The sequence below is a fragment of the Plecotus auritus genome, assembly GCF_963455305.1.
Source record: "Plecotus auritus genome assembly, chromosome: 7".
In the NCBI taxonomy this organism is placed as follows: domain Eukaryota; kingdom Metazoa; phylum Chordata; class Mammalia; order Chiroptera; family Vespertilionidae; genus Plecotus; species Plecotus auritus.
Genome location: NC_137774.1, coordinates 126,976,113 through 126,980,975, shown reverse-complemented (window position 1 = coordinate 126,980,975; position 4,863 = coordinate 126,976,113). Strand labels below are relative to the sequence as shown.

Below are 4,863 nucleotides of genomic sequence, written 5' to 3'. Positions count from 1 at the left end.
CGGGGGGAGGGGGGGTTGTGGGGGGAGACGGCCAGGGGCAGCAATCAGGGTGCCGGGCCTTGATCAGGGGGTGGGGGTGGCCAGTGGGCAGCGCCAGGCCACCAGCCAGCGTGGGTGCCAGTGGGCCCCCCCCTCTGATCGCCCCACCTGCTGGTCATCCCACAGATGGCCCGGATCGCCGGCCAGGCCTAGGGACCCTACGCTATATATTGGGAACAGTCTCTCAGATTTAAAAATTAAAACCTGGCAAGGCTACTCTAACACTGAAAAACAGGATGATGCAGCGATGACGTGCATGGACTCTGGCTTGCACATTTTGTGGTCAGCCCTGATTCTGACACTTATAACTGTGTGACAAAACCAATTAACTTCTCTCTGCTTCAGCTTTTCCACCCATAAGATAGGGAAAATGGTACTACTGCCTCAGAAGGATCATGTTATGTACTACTTTTTATAATCAGGGCAAAAAAATGTAACTGCCCCTACAACAGCAAGATGCCTTTCACCTGTGTGAGAAGTATGGTCACTGGTGCATGTAGCATCCCGGATTGCGAGAGGAATGTCGGACTGCCAGTTTAGGCCGGACATCCCCTGAGGGGTCCCGGATTGCAAGAGGATGCAGGCTGGGCTGAGGGACACCCCCCATCACGATTTTGTGCACCAGGCCTCTAGTATATGATAAATTGATACTCATCAATATTATGAAATACCAGCATTGAAAATTATAAAAATAAACTTTAAGATTGAAATTTGAATTTTTAGAAAATATCTACTACTGACATTTTAGAACCTTAATATGAAATCTACATGTTTTTATAGAATATTAATATTAAAGATATATGACTTTTATGAGTATTTAATACATTTCATAGTATTGGAATACTATTTGGTTCTAAAGTTGTTGCTTCCTACCAAATTCATTAATTTGGTATTTAAGATATAACTCTGTGTAGTGGAGAGAAAGCAGGCTTGGAGAGCAAGCACTCCATTAAAGTGCTGGATGTGACACTCTAACTGTATAATAATGTGTAACTATTTGATACCTAATGAGGTTATTATGATGATTAAAGGAGATAATATATGCAAAAACACTTGGTTCAGAGTTGGCTTTCAGTAATCAATAGTGCCTTTCCCTTCTGCAATTCTCTTTCCCTATGCTATGTAGATATTTTTTCCATTTTTTTTTTTTTTAGATATTCACAATAGATCAACATAGTTGGTGATTTTAGCAGCTACCTAGATTTTTAGAATATTTTCCTGTAGTCCTCAGTGAATGTCACAATCCCTGCACATCCCTGGCCATATCTATCTATCAAGACAAAACATTTTTTTTCAGAGCATGTGTATTTGCTCACTAGGCAAAAATATATGAAGACCAACTTGCTGGTAATTTTGGAATCAATGCTTCAACTTCTGTCATTTTTATTTTTTCCAAACTGTTAGCTCATTTATTTTGTTAAAAATTCTATACACAGAATTCAATGAGAAAAGCAAAAAAAAAAAAAAAAATGTGATTTCAATAATTTCTAGAAAATTCTTCATATAATTTAATAATATTTTAAGCTGTTATAAAAACATGCATAAGTGAAATGTACTGGTATTGATCGATTCAGTGGTCTACATTAAAATAACTGTTGAATTCAACATCTGACTTAAAACTAAAATATAGCTTTGCAGACGCCGCCGCCCCAAGCCGCCCGTGTCCAGCCATGGGAACCCCACCGTATTAACACCTTGGGCATCGCCGTGGAGGGCGAGCCCTTGGGCCACGTCTCCTACGAGCTGTTTGCAGACAAAGTTCCAAAGACAGCAGAAAACTTCCGTGCTCTGAGCACTGGGGAGAAAGGATTTGGTTATAAAGGTTCCTGCTTTCACAGAATTATTCTGGGATTTATGTGCCAGGGTGGTGACTTCACACGCCATAATGGCACAGGCGGCAAGTCCATCTATGGGGGGAAATTTGAGGATGAGAACTTCGTCTTGAAACATACAGGTCCTGGCATCTTGTCCATGCAAATGTTGGACCTAACACAAACGGCCCCCACTTTTTCATCGTCACTGCCAAGACTGAGTGGTTGGATGGCAAGGTGAGAGAAGGCATGGATATTGTGACGCCATGGAGCGCTTTGGGTCCAGGAATGGCAAGACCAGCAAGATCACCATTGCTGACTGTGGACAACTCTAATAAATCTGACTTGTGTTTTATCTTTACCACCAGACCATTCCTCTGTAGCTCAGGAGAGCACCCCTTCACCCCGATTTGCTTGGAATGTTCCATAATCTTTGTGCTCTTGCCAGTTTATTGGGTTCCATAATTTTCTTACTCCTTCCCAGTCTAGCTGGATTGCAGAGTTAAGTTTATGATTATGAAATAAAAACTAAACAGTTAAAAAAAACTAAAATATAAATACTACTACTATAGAAAGGAAGGCAAAATTTCAGGCAAACCAATCTAAAAGAAAGTAACACTCCAATCCAAAAATACAGCGAACTGTAGGTCAGTCTTATTTATTTACTGCAAAATCCCTGCTAGAACATTGACTTCAGAATAAACTTTGTGGATGAAGTTCTCAGTGTCTGCTTATTTTTGAAAAATAATAATGATGATAGATTTCTTCTGATCTTTCAGAGCCCCCATCATTTTTGCCCCAGCAATATTTTTCTAGTCTTTAAAATGCTCTGTGGAATATAGAATAAGGTTAAAGGCAGCATTCTGTCTGTGAGGCCTTCCTTGGGCAGAAAAAGAAATTTAGAAAAAAAAGTTAGTTTTATATATTAAGGCCTGAAGAAAGCCTAACAGCCAAAACATCACCTTTAACATGGTTTCTATTTCTGAATAGTTAACCAACCAACCCCTCCTTTATTCTTTGGTCTAAAAACTAGTATGGGATTCTCTCTCAGTATTTTAAATGTATTCTGTCTTTTGGGCCTCATTAGAAAGTCTCTCAATATTACTAGCCTTTTATTCTTCTTCATTGTACAAGAGCAAATTAATGCTTAGTCAAGCTGCAGAAACAATAGCACAATTGCCCATTTCATATACATTTGAAATTTACAGTATGTGTATTCTTAAAGCATTAGCTTGAAAAGCATGGTCTTTCTCATTAACTAATAGGCTTGGTTATGATGATATACTCATTAATTCACAACATGCCCTAAACTTGGGATTGTTGAAAAAGAGAATACACAGGTTGCAGTTGCATTTGACAGCATAGATGAATTGAAAAAAAAGTATAGTATATTATGTAATCAAATTATATAAAATTTAGAGGTTACCTAGGTATGTGAGGGTAGAGGGAGACAGAGCTGGGAGGGAGAAATTATAAAGGGATATGAGGAAACTGAGGTATTGGACATGTTCAGTTTCTTGATTGTGATTGCATTGATACTACCCAACAGGGCAAGGAGACCATGTCTGGAATTCAGAGGATTCTCTGGGCACTTCTCAGAACTTCCATGTCCAATAGTAAAAGTTAATTGAAAACTCCAATAACTAAAAAGGGCAGGATTCAGACCCATCACAAATAAAAGTTTGGGTCAGCCAGCCAGGTAAAGGACTTTGACCACCTGAGGTCCTAGTTGAAGGAAGGCAAAAGAACTGTGAAAGTAGGCAATCTGTGAAATATAACTGAGAGAATTGCTCTTGGTTATATTTCCCTGCAGGTTCAGACATTCTAATTACCACAATGTCTCTGCTATCCACTACAGGAGATATGCTCAACTTGTTTTTGGAAACTAAATGCTGCTGTTTGGACTATAGAGAACAGTCACTGTGGAGCTATTCAAGGATTCAGGTGCTCCTCTCACATAGTTAGGAATGGCTATGCATGACATGCATAATAAATCCACTCCAACATTCCTATCTCCATAAGCCTTTGACTTTTACTATTTCAAAGAATTCCTGCATATATATATATCCTACCTAATAAAGAGGGAATATGCTAATTGACCCTCACGCCACCGCAAAGATGGCGGTGCCCACAGCCAAAAAGGAGGGAGTATGCTAATTGCTGCCCCACCCTCAAAGATGGCGGCACCCACAGCCAATAAGAAGGGAATATGCTAATTGACTGTCACGCCCTCAAAGATGGCGGCGCCCAGTCCCCTCAGCCCTGCCAGGGCGGCAGGCACATGGCAAGGCCAGGCCCACCCCCAGGCAGGCCCGGCTGCACCGCGCACCTGCCTCCGGAGTCCCCCAGTCCCCTCAGCCCCCCAGCCATCCAGGGCCGGTCCAAGGCGCAGGCAAGCCTCTGATGGCAGCTGCCCAGCCACCCAGGGCCACCTGAGGCTCAGGTAACCAGGGCTGGCCGAGGCTTGCGCTGCTGGCAGTGGCAGCAGCAGAGGTGTGATGGGGCATCACCTTCCCTAGATTGCTGGGTCACCTCCCGCCCCTTAGGGCTTCCAGACTGTGAGAGGCCAGGCTGAGAAACCCCACCTCCAGTGCATGAATTTTCATGCACCGGGTCTCTAGTGTGTGTATATATATATATATATATGTATATATATATATATATTTGCCATCAGAGTCTAACTTTCAGTCAACCAACAAAGTAAACTGTTAGTCACTTCCAGCTACACAAGCTATGCATTAAATTTAGAATCTTTAGTTAAGTGCATCTATATCCAACATAATGTTCTATTCCATCTGTATTGGTCTAACACCCTTAGAATTCATTTCCTCATGTATTCCCCAAATTTCTGTCAATATAAATTAGCAGAATTTTGCCATTCTCTTGGCATATAAGCTATTTTGTGAGATTCTGTACTTTGGAACACACTGAGATATGATCCTAGTAATGGCTCTAAAAAGAATGGTTGGGGTTAGTCTTGAGAAAAATGGGTGTCCCCTTAAAAAGTGGATGC

At 41.5% G+C, this 4,863-nt stretch overlaps 1 pseudogene across 1 annotated transcript; it reads left to right on the top strand.

Moving 5' to 3' along the window:
* The first annotated feature begins 1,893 nt into the window (after positions 1–1,893).
* LOC308253791 (peptidyl-prolyl cis-trans isomerase A-like) lies at positions 1,894–2,185 on the top strand (annotated as a pseudogene). Its single transcript has one exon. The product of its transcript is annotated as a peptidyl-prolyl cis-trans isomerase A-like (transcript).
* The last annotated feature ends 2,678 nt before the right edge of the window (positions 2,186–4,863 follow it).